The 15,683-nt window shown below is 38.5% G+C and overlaps 1 long non-coding RNA gene across 3 annotated transcripts in view; it reads right to left on the bottom strand.

The window, feature by feature from the left end:
- Positions 1-336: 336 nt before the first annotated feature.
- Positions 337-15,683, bottom strand: part of LOC132661598 (uncharacterized) — an 88,653-nt gene continuing 73,306 nt past the window's right edge. For 2 of the 3 annotated variants that reach the window (XR_009602304.3, XR_009602307.3), the window contains 2 exons: positions 1,682-1,866; positions 337-632 (listed from right to left, as the gene is read on the bottom strand). This is a non-coding gene — a long non-coding RNA (uncharacterized LOC132661598). The remainder of the gene's footprint in view (positions 633-1,681; positions 1,867-15,683) is intronic. The other variant, XR_009602306.3, reaches the window with a different exon arrangement.

Consider the following 15,683-nt stretch of genomic DNA (forward strand, 5'->3'; position numbering starts at 1 on the left):
CAAGGTGCAAAGCAATTGCCACCTTCCTTCCTTTCTTTTTTTTTTCCCCCACCTTCCTTTCAAGGAAAGTGTGCAGAGTGCTTGTCGATAAAAACCAAAGTGGTCCTCAGATAGGATCAGTAATGACAGCTAGTTCCTTCTATCTCCAGTGACTGGGAGAGACAGTCAATGATACTGCTCCTGCTGGCCTCTTGGTACACCTGCCAGACCATCAGTGGGCTGAGTCAGAGAGAAATGGGGAGATTATGGGTTAGGCATACATGAAACATGTGCAGGAAATACAGGCTGAGGAGTCATACCAAAAAGTGAATACAGAATAGACTGAACACTCTCAGTACAGAGGTTTTATTATTTATTGCATGATGAAAATAGCATGTATTTCATTGTTTGGTAATGCTTTTTTAAAATGTTGCAAAAAAAAAAAAAAAACCTTTTGGCAGCTTAGGCTGGATTTTTGAAGAATAGACTCTGAAATGTAGGTTTGCCTCCAGGGGGTTATTGGGAACAGCACCTGTGAGGGAGCAAGGGAAGCAGGATTGGGCAGTAGGAAAATTGAATTGTGATGCAGGTGCAGCAGAAGCCTCAACTGATCCCATGGGAGTTCTGGAACTGGGTGATCTCTTGGGGGTGTCCTGAAATGAGGCAAGTGGGCCAAGTATTTATACTTCACCACCACCTCCCATCCCCCTGCCATTTACCAATTTTATAGGGTGGGAACTTCCCCTGCCCACCCCCAGGGAGATAACACGACATTGAATAAAGCAGCATATTTCAGCAAGAGCAATTCTTGGATATGGAATTAACTGTGAGCTGTCAACAGCCAGCATTCCCAGCAGCTGGGGGAACCTTGTCACAGTCTTGCAGGGGGAATCTGGGCAGCACACCACAGTATTCACTACAGCAGCAATGAAGAGGGGTTGAGAAGAGGGAGGAAGGAAGGAAGGAAGGAAACAAGGCAGGGAGTTAGGTAGTAGGTTTGTTTTATAAAAATTAAATACTGAATTTCTATGTTCCAAGAAAGTTGATGAACTTGCACATAATATTTGCACACATCTGTCATCTATTACAGGATCCATAGTGATATCATTGACTGATGAAAATCAGAAGACATAAATATTCTGAAGAAGTATTAGATTAGCAGTTTTTTTTAAAGAAGATAACACATGCAAAAAAAAAAATAACACATGCAGCTTCTGAAGTTATATTTAGGTGTCACTCATTCAAGTGTGATTTCTCCTTTTTACAAATTAATTTGGCTATTTAAAAAAATTTTTTTCACGGTTATTCATTTTTGAGAGAGAGACAGAATGCAAGTGGGGGAAGGACAGAGAGAGAAGGAGACACAGAATCCGAAGCAGGCTCCAGGCTCTGACCTGTCAGCACAGAGCCCAATGTGGGGCTCGAATCCGTGAACCGCAAGATCATTCGACCTGAGCTGACGTCTGGAAGACCAACCGCCTGAGCCACCCAGGCGCCCCTAATTTGGCTATTTTAATTTGAGATATCTTTTCCTGGGTTCCCCAGAAAGTAGCACCTAAGATAAATCTTTATATTCAAGTATTTTATTGGTGAATGAGATTTGGGTAGCAGGAATGAGGGTCAGGAAGAGCAAAGCAGGGAAGGAGGCACAGTCAACATAAAGAAGTGCTATCAAAGTTGGCCATTACTCCATGTGACTTACTGTTCGATCCATCCAGCTGCCTGAAGAGCCATATTAAACACATTCCAAGACAGTCCTTCAGATGAAGAAAGGGGTAGCATTCAACAGCCGACCCATTGGTTACACGTTCCTTCCAGGAGCCATTACCTTACCTCTAGGTTGTATATGTATGTGAAATATTCTGCAAGGTGTCTTGCAACGAAGCTCTGGAACACAAAGAAATCCAAACTGAAGGTACAGAGCTGAGGTGAAAGACTTTTAGGATGCACCAGTGGGAAAACCAAGTGGAATCAGGGAGGCTGAGATAATCTGAAGTGGTACACAACAGATACCCAATATATATTTTTTTCTTGTGCATTTACAAGAAATAAAGCCAAAGCTGTTAATGTATTGTCTCCATTAGCAGCAACAGAAGTTTGCAAATAGTTAAATGATGCCTGATTTATATGCATTATATCAGATATTTCAAATAGAAACTCAATTCAATTAATTTCAATAGTGGTTCCACTTTTACATTCAATTCGTAAAATAAAAGAGCAAACTATTTGAAAGTTCATTCGGTCAAAGGTGAAACATCTGCCATTTCTTCCATTATTGTGAATGTTATCATAGATTTAGTTAAAAAGTTGATCACTATAGGTAAAATAATTCATGTTTCTGGTGATAATACAAATATAAATTTTGGCAGAGCACCGTATTGAAGTAGAAGTAATGCTTACATTGAATGAAGAAACTTAATTTGGGGTAGAAAAGTATTTGAAATTGGTGGTAGTGTGCGTATCATTCAGAATTGTATCTATCTGTGAGGTTGTTGTTGGCCAACAGGTTGTTCTGAAATCAAATCAAATTGGCTTTCTTCATTTGTAAAAGATGAAAAAGTTGAAGAAATTACTTTATCTGATTTAAAGACTTGCCGTGAAGCTACATAAATTGGACAGTGTAGATTTGGTATAAGAATGGATACATAGATGAATGGAATAGAATATGTGACCCAGAAACAGACCAACATATATAATGTCAGGAGATTTTGACAAAGGCGTCACAGTAATCCAATAGTGAAAAAGTTTTCTTTCCCCCAGTAAGTGGAAGTGTTCCAACTGGATATTCATACAGGAAAAAAAAAAACAAAACAATAAACCTTGTCCCTTACCTCAAACTTTGTATAAAAATTAATCATAATCACAATGAAAACAAATCATATGCTGAAATGTCAAAGCTAAACAATTAATGTTCTAGAAGAAAACATAACAAGAAACTCTTTATGACTTTGGGAAAGCAAAGATTTCTTAGGACACAAAATACAAACCATAAATGAAAAAACTGATAAATTGAATTTCATCAAAATTTAAAACTTCTGCTCTTCTAAAGTACCACTACAGTAAGGAAAAGTAAACCACTGACTAGGAGGCAATATTTACAATACATAAACCTGATAAGGGACTTGTACCTAAAATATATAATGAGCACTTACAACTCAATAATAAGACAAAAACCCAATTAAAAATAGGCAGGAGATTAAACAGACACTTCACTAAAGCAAATATAAAGGCTAACAAGCATATGAAAAAATGCTTAACACCTTTAGTCATCAGGGAAAAGCAAATTAAAACCACAGTGAGATTGCACTACACACCTATTAAAATGGCTAAAATTAGAAAGAATCACAGCACCAAGTATGAGTAAATGTGGAGTAGTTGGAACTCTCATACACTGCTGGTGGGAGTGTAAAATGGTACAGCTACTTTGGAAGCCAGTCTGGCAGTTGCTTATATACAGTTAAGCATTCACTGTTTACATAATCCAGAAATTCTGCTCCTATGTATTATCCACGAGAAATGAAAGCATATGTCTACACAGAGACTTGTACATGAATGTTCATAGCAGCTTTATGCATAATCTTTTTAAAATATTTATTTATTTATTTATTTATTTATTTATTTATTTATTTATTTTTATTTTGAGAGAGAGAGAGAGAGAGAGAGAGGAAGGAAGGGGCAGAGAGAGAGGGAGAGAGAGAGAAAGAGAGAGAATCCCAAGCAGGCTCCGTGCTGTCAGTACAGAGCTTGACACGGGGCTCCATGCCACACACTGTAGGATCATAACCTGAGCCAAAATCAAGAGTTGGACCCTTAACAAATGAGCCACCCAGGTGCTTCCATAATCTTATTTTCATTTATTTGTTTATTTATTTATTTACTAAGTTTATTTTGATAGAGTGTGAGCACAAGTGAGCTGGGGAGGGGCAGAGAGAGGGAGAGAGGGAGAAAATCCCAAGCATGCTCCACACTGTCAGTGCAAAGCCTGACCCACAATACTCACCAAGGGGCTCAAACCCACAAATCATGAGATGATGACCTGAGCCTAAGTCAGGAGTTGGATAACTAACCAACTGAGCCAGCCAGGTGCCCCCAATAGTCTTTTAAAACTGGAAAACAGGTGAATAGATAAAGAAATTGTGGCATATCCATACAGTAGAATACAACTCTGCAATTAGAACAAACTACTGTAATGAACACCTTCATGAAAGCATCTCAAAACGTTATGGTGGGTGAAAAAAGCCAGATCCATAAGACTGCATACTGTATGATTCCACCTGGTAAAACTCTAGGACAGGCAAAAGTTACTTACACGAAGAGAAAGAAAATCACTGGCTCTGTGGGATGAAGGTGCATGGGGCAGTGGCACTTACTACAGGAGGTGCGAAGGAACTTCGTGATGTGATAGAAATATTCTATAGCTTAATTGTGTTGGTGGTGATAATTCCCCATCCTCAACCTGATTCCCATTTCTACATACTTGTCTCCTAGGCCCCAGCTACCATAGGCCTACATACTTGTCTCCTAGGCCCCATACTTTCTCCTAGGCCCCAGCTACCTCCTCTATGAAGCCCTTTTCCCAAGCCGGATCTCTGTTCCCCTAGCACTTTAATTCTCTTGGGTGATTTATCACATTTTTTATCCATAGTTTAAGTGTATGTTTTATCTCCTCCTTTTTCCTCTGAGTGCTTTAAGGCCAAAAGGTAGTATCTTATTCATCTTTATATCACTTGTAGATCCTAGCACAGTGCCTGGCACACAGTATGCACTGAGTAAACATTTGTTAAATAAATGAATGTGTAAAGGAAAGAACAAACAACCCAGTGAATGAATGAATTAATGAATTAATGAAACCTCTGTTTAGCACAGATACTAAGCATAACAGCATCAGTAGGCATGGCGTAGTGAAAGAGATTTTTAAGTCCTTTTTTTCCCATTACATTTGTGGTCATTGATAAAATTTACAAGTCCATTTTAGTATAAGGTCTGTGCACAGGAAGCAGTTAAAATCTTTCTTTTTTGCTCACATCAGAATATCTTGTGGTGAATGCATCTGACATCCTGCTACAAAAAGAAGAGGGAAGTTCTGAAGTGTGGAGGTCCAGATTCAAAAGGTCTTGATCCATGGTTTTACTTTCCACCCGGACAGCACGTTCCAGCAGAGACAGGAGTCCAGCCAGCAGCCCAGATACTGACGTGTGATACCCATTGTTTGCAGATTTCTGCCCCCAATGTTCCTCTGTGAGGAAGAGCCAAGATTTTATCTGATTGTAATTCAGGCTGAGGTAGGGCACCTCAGACATCATGGTTCAGAATTTTTTTTATGCGTCCTCCATGATTGTACTGCATATTGTACATAGCATAACCCACACATAGTACATGAGCATAAGTCTAATAATATTCACTGAAATAACAAATGCGTGAACAATCTAATTATCACATGAAGCAGGAAGGGCTGCCCTTTTGTCCTGATTTGTGACACTGTGGACCTTCCGGGGATGTGGGAGTGTCGTATTGCGCAGCCTCGCAGGCTCTAACTTTAGCCAGCATTTAGAGGTAGCATTTAGCTCCAATAACACAGATCTACCAGGAGGGACTACACTTTCCATCACCTCTGTTCCAGTGCCCAAAACTCCTAGCTGAATTAAGACAATGAAGTATCAATCAGCCAGTATTTACTAGGCACTCACTGTATGGATGAACAACACTACTAAGGCATACAAAATTTACAGATGAAATACAGGGCATGGTTCTTGCTTTTCAAGAACTGCATAGTTTGTTGGGATTCAATATTCAAATATTCACAAAACAAAAAATAACGCAGAACTATCACAAAATATCAAGTTGTATGGCTTGGAAAATAAGGAGGTATTGAGTTCAGAGAAGAAAGTTACAGAAACTTTTGCCATTGAGGTGGTGAGTGTTTGCCAGCAAATTCTGTGTAGGTTGTTTCTGAGATGTTGCAGCCCAAACTCCTTATGTGATGCCAGCAGTGTTTATAAGCCAACATTGGTTCCTTAATTTTTTTTAATGTTTATTTATTTTGCGAGAGGAAGAGAGAGAGAGAGAAAGAGAGAGAGAGAGAGACCAAGTTGGGGAGGGGCAGAGGGAGAGGAAGACACAGAATCCGAAACAGGCTCCAGGCTCTGAGCTGTCAGCACAGAGCACAATGCAGGGCTCGAACTCATGAGCCCTGACATCATGACCGGAGCCAAAGTCAGATGCTCAAGCAACTGAGCCACCCAGGTGCCCCCAACACTGGTTCTTTAAATGTTGCCATCTGACTGGGGAAGTGAGCTCCTGGCACAAAGCCTCCATCAAAGTGTAGAGTAGCAAGAAGCAGTCTGGACCTGACAGAGTATTGATGTCGGGCTGCCAGAGGTGTGAACCAGACACAGAGAAGGCAGAAGTGGAAGCTAGACAAAGGGTGAACACTAGCAGATATCAGGGAAGGGAGAGGCAACAATCAGGAAGCTGACTTGCTAGGTGACAAGTCGAGAAGCTCTGACAGGTCAGGAAGAGAGGTGTGAATGGGCCCAGGTGATCCTGGACTATGGACATTATGTAGCTGTGTTGGAAGTCAAGGTGGTCAAGGGTAGAAACAGAAGAGGAGGGGTTAGAATCAAAGTAGTTAGATCAGAGGTAGAGAAACTTTATGTAAACAACCACCAGTTAAAGATTAGTCAGTCTAAGAAGTCCAGAAGTAGGATTTTGATCCAATCTCTGTCTTGGGGAGCCCCAACCTGAGTGCAAAATTTCAGTCCTACCAGCCTTTCCAGGGCTGCCATTTAGACCAGACTTTGAAGGAGAAACTTGGGAATTAAGAATAAAACTTACTTAGATTGGTTTGTTCCATGTGACTGCTCAGTTACCCTATATCAGTCTCACCAGTATTTTCTTATTTTTTTGTACATGCGAAGCATATTTGTACCTCAAGAACTTTGCACATGTTATCCCCTCTCCAGAGAATTCCTTTGCCTTGAGTCTTCAAATGTCATCTCCTCAACCATCCAACATTGGTTCCTATCAATTTCCAGCGAAGCTGAGTCTCTACTGAAGACCTCACTGGGGTGGATTCAATTTATGATGGGTCACCCTGTGTGAGGGAACTTGCCCATATCCTGAGGAAGCTGCTATATTTGGTGGCATTTCATGGGACAGACTTGATGATTTGGAGGAGCCAGGGTATGCTGGTCACTATTAAGCAAGGACCATTCACACCTAGCCTTTTCTGTATTAGAATGAATTTAAACATAGAAAACAAAATGCAGTCAGTTTCAGAATATTTTAATGCTGCTTTATCTATTGAGAACATAGGATCAATAAAAGCATGGGTATTCCTAGCCCACAAAAAAAACTGGTAGGTTTGGGAGTACAGAATAATCAAAGACAAATGTTTGTAATGAGTTTTTAAAGCAGTGAGAACATTACAATACAGACTAAGGATAGAAATATATGAAGGCATCTTGTTACATGCTGTATTAATTATGCCATTTCTTACAGCTGCCATGAAAACTTATAATAGTTTAGTTCATGATTTCAAGAGGTATTGGTAGATCACATGGGCTTTACCAGTATCAAGAGATGAGTCAGTTTCTTCTATCCCATTTACATGTCTCAACCCCCTAAGACTGTCTAAAATGTCTATTGGGAACACTATCACAGCAAACAATTTTCAAGAGCACACATCTTAGTAACCATACTTGATTGGACTTTTAAAAGTGAATAAAAAGAAATGGGTGAAGTGGTGTGAGAGATACAGGCCTCCAGTTATGGAGTAAGTCATGGGAATGAAAGACACAGCATAAGGAATGTAGTCAATGATGTTGTAAAAGCGTGGTAGCTATACTTGTGGTGAGGATAGCATTATGTATAAACTTGTCAAATCATTAAGTTGGACCCCTGAAACTAATGTAACATTGTGTGTCAACTATACTCAAATAAAAAATAAATAAACTGGATAAGAAGAGAGGAATGAGGGCATAGGTCCAATGGACTCCAAATACTAGACAGGACCTTACTGTTGCTCTGGCCCAATCCCATCATTGTTTATATGGAGAAGCCGAGGCCAGCAAGTCAAAAAATTTTCCCAAAGTTACTGAGAATCTGTGGCTCTTTGTTCCCATTTCAGTATCCTCAGAAAGATGATCAGAATGGTTTAATTCTTTCATTCAGTAAGTGATTGTTGATGGCCTATTTGTGTACCTAGGATTATGCCAGGTGTTGGGAGTATTTACTGGGTGAAATAAATACCATTTCTGCTTGCACGGAGCTTTAAATCCATGAAGGAAAATGTAATTACATAAACAATTGCAGTGAAGAAGTTTAGGGTCATGATAAAGCACGTGCAGGATAATTCATTCATTTATTCACCCAAAAACTATTAAAAACCTACTGTGCACCGGGCACTGTTCCTATATTAGTGATAGCACAGCAGAAAACACAAAAGCCTACTCTCAGGGAGTTTATGTTGTATCAGGGGAGTCATATAGTAAACACAATAAATAAGTTAATTGTGTACTAAGTTAGAAGACAATAACCATGGCTAAGAGGAAACATGGAGATGGGCAGGGAAGTTGGGGGAAGTGGAGGCCTGAGGGAAGGCCTCATTGAGTGCATTTGAGCAGGACAGGGAGGAATCCATGCAGATAGCTGAAGGAAGACTGTTCCTAAGGCAGGGCGTGCCTACCAGGTTTGCAGACTTCCCCCAAGGCCAGTGTGGTTAGGGGATGCGAGTGAATGGAAAGGAGGCTCCTTGGGGTTGCATGTCAGGGCCCCAAGCCAGGGTGGAGGGGGTGTGCGCTGTTGTGCGCAGCGCCCGTGAAGTTCAAGGGCAGGCCTGGCTCTCTTTTCTAAACTTGCTCAGATCTCCAGCCAGCTTACACACTTAGGAAGTCACCCTGCCCTTGTGAAGAACAAACATTTACAAAAGATGGCTCAGAATTTTGGTCCAGTTTCATTTGGAGAAGCCAACTATTCCAAAGACAAACCCCACAACTCGAGAGAGAACTAGACACTGCATTCCCTCAGCAAGAAGCAACATGCTGCTGGACCCTCCACGTAGGCTCATAATTACATAGTTAAGAGTATAAATGAGGTTGATCTTTTTTCTCCCTCTCTCTTCTTTCCTTCCATTGAAAACAAGATTCACAGTGTTTTCCTTAATTTTACCTTCATTAATCTTATTAGAGTTTTGCAAAGCACGTTCCGTGAGAGCCCCGATGGGGAATGTTTTCTTTACCAAAGTTCACGATTCTCCTATTCAAATCACTAATTTCCATGGTTTCACTTCAGTGCTTTTGTGCTCTTCAGGCCCTTCAGGAATGAGCTCAATTATCAACCCTGAGTGAATCTGAAACCTGATTCAGTCTTCTTATGATCTGATTAAAGCAATGGGGTTTTATAAATGTCACTAAAGAAATAGTCAGACCTAGACTGCTAGAGGCTGGCCAGGCAATAATTTCCTCCTGTGAACTTGTGGCTTATTATCTTTCGAATATTTGAAGCAGATCAGTGGTCTGATGGTCATTGTGTGTCTTAGGGGGTTAAGATTTTACCGTGAAAAACATTCTTTATAATACTTGGCATGCACATTCCAAAAAAAAAATCCTATCAAGAGACTGGCAGTTTTTAAATTAATTATTTGAGCTTGAACAATTCAAAAGCATCATCAAATTAAAACAAGGTAATTTGGCACAGAGGTTATTGCCCATCATGTCTTCTAATTACTTTTCTGTATTTTGAAAAAACAAAAACAAAACATTAAATGCTGAGATAATGAACTTTGGGGGCGGCGTTCCGCAGCAATCCCCTTGGTGATGGAAAAAACAGCCCTGACTTCTAAACAGACCCATCTGATCTTTCCCAGAAAGATCTTTTTGTAGAAAGTGGCAAGAGTAAGACTCAGTCTCCTTAGAATGTCTTTAGAGCACACTAGCCATAAACTGCACACATGGTTAGGGAGCAAGGAAAATGAAAAGTAAAATAGAAGGGCACTCTCATAGAGTAAGATTGCTGGGTCAAAGGGTAAATGCACGTGTAATTTTGATAGCTATGGCCAAATTCTCCTCCATAAGAATGTACCCTTATATTCTACCTGTAATGTCTGAGAGGTCTGTTCCCCCACAGCCTCAGTGTTATCAAGCTTGTGGGTTTCTGCCAGCTAATAGGTAAGAAATGGTATCTCCGTGTGGTTTTAATTTGCAGTCCTCTTATTATGAAACAAGTTGAGCATCAACTTATGTTGAGCATCAACACAGTCATTTGTGTCTTTTTTTCTGTAAACTGCATGGTCACGTTTTATGCCCATTTTTCTATCAGGTTTTGCTGTTTTTCTTCTCAATTTTAAGATTCCTTTATACAATAGGGAAATTAGCCCTTTATATTAAGAATTGCAAATACCCCCACCATTTGTCTTTTGTTGTTATTGTTTGCTTGTTTTTTTTTTTGTTTCTCCTTAAAAAGTTTTCATGCATTCAAATTTATGGGTTTTTTTTTCTTTTTATTGCTTCTAGGATTTGGGACATAGTTAGAAAAGCTTTTCTCACTGCAGATTATAAAGAAATTTGTCCACATTTCCTTTTAGATCAGACGAGATCGGGAGCATTCAGGGTGGTATTAGGTTTCCTTTTAGTAATTCTCTGGCTTTATTTTTTACATTTAGATCTTGGGTCCATTCAGCAATTATTCTGGTAATACTGTAAGGTTTTAAATAAATTTTATTTTGCCATTTGACTTTTTCCTTATTTCACAGTACTTTTGAGATCAATCAAATATTTTAAAATTTTATCATTAACATCTCTGATTTTAAAAGTAGTACATGTTAATGAAAAGTAATGTACAGAGAAGCAGAGGGGGGAGGTAGAAATTCCAAAGTGTTTACACATGTGCGTATTTCCACTTTTTAAAATTATATTGTATATTATTGTGATAATACTGTCTGTACAATTTTGTATACTCTTCTTTTTCAGTTAACATTCTAGGACAAACACTTTTCCATGGTACTAAAAGCAATTCATAAACATGCATTTTAATGCCTGCAAAGTAATCCATAATTTGAATATATTGTTATGTACTTACTCATTTTTGCATTATTGATATGCTTTTTTGGTCAGCTTTTCATTTCTTAACTATCTCTTAATTCATAACTAACTCTGTGATGACTATATCTATACAGTTCAATCTGCAAGATAGATTCCAGAAAAGGAATTGCTTTGTGAAAACCTAAGCACATTTATTTTTTTAGAATCTTGATACATAATGCCTAATTTCTTTCTAGAAATCTGGAAATTAGGCAGCAACTAATATTGCACCCAGCAATATGTAACACCATCACTCTTACTACAGCATTTTTAAGAAATACCTTTTCTCTCTAACAAATTTAGGTTTTGAATCAAAAAGAAAGTAAAATGTTTAGTATGGAGCAGATAAAAGTATTATCCAGAATATCTTTGACCAGTAAATTTAGTTTATTCCTTCTTTTGTGTTGTGTAAGTCAAGATAGTCATAGTTATTATACAATCAAAACACTACTAAAATTCCAGATGAATAATTTGCGCCCAATTTAAAAATCTTATATTAATTTTTCTAGAAAACGTTGATTAAGTGTACCAGGTCCCATTTGTGTCACACAACATTATACATTAGTGAACAAAACAGACACCCCTTCATATATTTAAGTTACCTGGCCAACCCTTGTAGGCATCTGAGCTTGTAGCATGTACTTAATATATGCTGTCTTGCATTTATTCTTTTGCAAATTTTTGCCCATAACAAAGACCCTCCCTCCCATCTTCTGCAGGGGAAGATGCTATACACACTAACTATAATAAGTAAGTAAATTAAATACGATGTTAGAAGGTGGTAAGTGCTACAGGAAAGCAGAGTAGGGAGAAGTCAGAAATGGTAATGCACTACTATGTAGGTGGGGCATCCTAGTCTTCAATTTCCTCTACTAGTTTTTCCTATTACATTCTCTTTGAGGACTAAAATATTTTTAAATCTTTTTTTAACTGTTATTTTGAGCTAATTTTAAACTTATAAAAACAAGCGGCAAAAATAGTGCAGAGGGTTCCTGGATACCCGTCACCCCGCTTCCCTGAGTGTTAACATCTTACATAACCCTAGCATAATTATCAAACCCAGGAAATTAACATTGATACAGTTTGAATTTCAACACTTTCTCCACTAATGTTCTTTGTCTGTCCCGGGATCCTATGCAGCTTCCCCATTACATCTACTTGTTAATTCTGTCTCCTTTCATCTGTAACAGTTTCCTAGGCTTTTCATGTCTCTTGACAGTTTTGAAGCTTACTTCTCACTTTGTAGATTTTCCCTCAATTTGGATTTTTGATGTTTTCTCACAATTGAAGTAAGGTTATAAACTTTTGGCAGGAACACAACAGAAATGATGTTGTGTCCTTCTCAAATCAAGTTTTATGATGTCAAGATGTTTTATTATTGGTGGTTTTAACTTTGGTCCCTTGGTGAAGGTGGCGTCTGCAACTTTATCCATTATAAAGTTACTGTTGTTCCCTTTGTAGTTAACAAATATCTTGAAGGAGATACTTTGAGACTTTGCAAGTCTTCAATATTTTTCCCACGGATTTTTTTTAACATCCATCTGTAGATCTTGTCTACAACAAGAATTACTGTAATATTTACCTAATGGTGATTTTCTACCTCCTTCTTTCCTTCTATACCTATTCATTGGAATTCTACTGTAGGAAAAAGCTGTCTCTTTTTAGCTATTTATTTATCTACTCAATTATATACTTTTTTCAATCTGGACTCATGAATATTCATTTTGTTCTATGGGCAAAATCCAATGGTTTCATTACTTATTGTGTTGCTCCAAATGTCCCAACTTGTTCACTAGGAACATCCGTAGGTAGACTTTTGTTTTCTTTTCGCATGCCCTCATCTTATTTACAGCACTTCCCTCCTTTCTGGCTCCACAACACTCTCCAGATTCATCCTAACATTTTCCCTGCCCTTGCCCCTGCCCTGCCATTTCTCCAAGAAGCCCTGGTTCCTTTTATCAGAGAACAGTACTTAGAAACCAAGATCAGGGCACTGGTTGTGCCCACTGCAACTGAGGACCATTGCTTCTAGGCTATTTTAGCAGAGCTAGAAAATTGCATATCTATAAACTATGCATATGTACCTATCAGTACCAACTATACCCATCTATACATCTGTATGTATCTTTCTATGCATATATATCTGTGTGCTTGCATGTATACATATATATGAACATACATATATTCATGTGTACATATATGTGTGTATGTATATAATAATGAGCTTATATTGATACCTTGAATTCTAATCCACAGTGTTCATTTTAACCTTTCCGCTTTCCTTATGTGGAACTTCTTTCTCTGACAGTGAGAAACCAGGCTGTGATTATCTACAACTTATTTACTTACTATTAAATGTTCTAGTAAACATTTAATGAGAAATGCATTTCTAAATAGAAGACAGCATTTATGGGTGGTTCTCTTTGTCTTTTGCCTGACAATATCTAGTCAAGATAACTGTTTCCCACAGTTACTTAAGTCGATTCTTTTCATACCCCCTTTTTAGTGTAGTTATGTTAGTCATTTGTTGGTGTTTGTTAATGTTAGTGTTTATAAGTTCCCTCTATATTCTGGTTGGTTTTGTTTGTTTAGTTTTTAGGGCATATGAAAGGTATATTGAAATATTACTATGTTTTTAATAAGAAGGGCTAATGAAAATAAAGACTCAGAGATGTTATTAGTCTTTTTAAACTCAGTTCTTGGTACAATGTTGGCAATTCTTTTTTTTTAATTATTTTTTAACATTTATTTGTTTTTGAGAGACAGAGTGTGAGTGGGGGAGGGGCAGAAAGAGAGGGGGACACAGAGCCCGAAGCAGGCTCCAGGCTCTGAGCTGTCAGTACAGAGCCCTACGCAGGGCTGGAACTCACAAACCGTGAGATCATGACCCAGGATGAAGTCAGACGCTTAACCGACTGAGCTGCTCAGGCACCCCCAATGTTGGCAATTCAATCAGTATTTATTGATTAAAAGATTTTGCTTATATGTAAATACAAAATTATGATGAACTAGAAAATAGTATTTGAAGCTAAAATTATGGCATTAGAAAAACATAGCTGGGAAAGAAAAAAATTTAGAAAAGAAACTATCAAAATCAGAGAGAAAAATAGCCTCAGAGTCTCACTTTGACTTTTTTGACTGAATTCTATAACTTTTCAATCAGGACTTATAAGGAGTTTCACACAAATTTAAGAAATATGGAATTTTTCAAATTTTTCTCAAAAATTGGGTTATGCCCATATCAGAGTTTAAGTTAGCTAGAAAGCAGAGGTACCCATAATGTTATTTTCATATCTTCATATAAATATGTTTTTTCTATAGAACCTGGTGTCTTCTTTCCACCTCCTGTATCTCACAAGGAATTTAAAGAACTTTCAAACAAAAGGACACAGTTAATCATTTTCATATTATAAACCTAAATGTTTCCTCTAAGTAAATGCCATAACAGGCCACAACAAATTTAAATTCCCAAATAATTTAAACTTCAGGGGGATGAGGTTAGAAGACTGGGGGAAGTTTTCACCTCCTTGTACACCTTTTCTCTCTCAGGATACATCACTACCTTCCACTGTCATTTTTGTTTTTCTGGGTCATGTTCAAAAGAAAGTAAACACAAGGTTCTTCATAAAGTATGTAAACATATTTTCTTTTTTCTTTTTTTTTTTTTTAAGGTTTTTGTACTTATTTTTTGAGAGACAGACAGAGCGTGAGCAGGGGAGGGGCAGAGAATAGGGAGATACAGAATCTGAAGCAGGCTCCAGGCTCTGAGCTGTCAGCACAGAGCCCAGCATGGGGCCCGAACCCACAAACCTTGAGATCATGACCTGAGCTGAAGTCGGACACTTAACCGACTGAGCCACCCAGGTGCCCCACATATTTTCTTTATTAAAGTGGAGAGATGAGGAACAAGATACATTATAGCAAGAACAGCCTAGAATATAGAACGTGTTTTCTGAGCAGTCTGAGTAAGATTCCTGCCAGCTGGGTTTCTCCCGCATGTGTTCAGCCTGGCTGTTAAGCATCCAGCGGCCTTGATGTCACAGATAATCCCACACATACTTTTTTTACTAGCAAACTGTAGTGTTCACCAAGACAGCACCTTTCCTTGAGTTCCTCACTGACACCTTTGCTTGGCCCTCGTCCTCCTTTTTCCTGCCAAATTGTGCTTTCAGGAAAGAATCTGCATCACGTTACTCCAACTTCTGTGAATTAAAGCCCACAGGACAGGGAAGATGAGAAGGAAACCAGCATCTGGGGGAATATTCCAGGCACTGTGTGAGAGGACCTACATACACTCCTTTAAAAAAATATATTTTAAGCCTTATGTCTAACATGAGGAATGGTGGGGATTTGACTGCCATGTTCCAAAAATTTTAGCGAGAAACTTAAAAAAAATTATTTTCACAGGTGGAGTCACCCGTTTTGGGAAGGCTGATGTTGCTGTCCTCACCCCACTGGGAGGGGTGGGAGCAGCGTCTCTGCTGCTCCACTCTTCATTCTGCCCTGGCCAATCGAGTTCCTCGTATACTAGATTCTGAATAGTATTAGCTGAAGATTAAGTTGTTTTTACTGACAATCAGAACAGATTCTGTTCTCTGAGTTCATTTCACAAATATTTATTGAGCT

The sequence above is a fragment of the Panthera onca genome, chromosome D1 (genome assembly GCF_046562875.1).
Source record: "Panthera onca isolate mPanOnc1 chromosome D1, mPanOnc1 haplotype 2, whole genome shotgun sequence".
NCBI classification, from domain to species: domain Eukaryota; kingdom Metazoa; phylum Chordata; class Mammalia; order Carnivora; family Felidae; genus Panthera; species Panthera onca.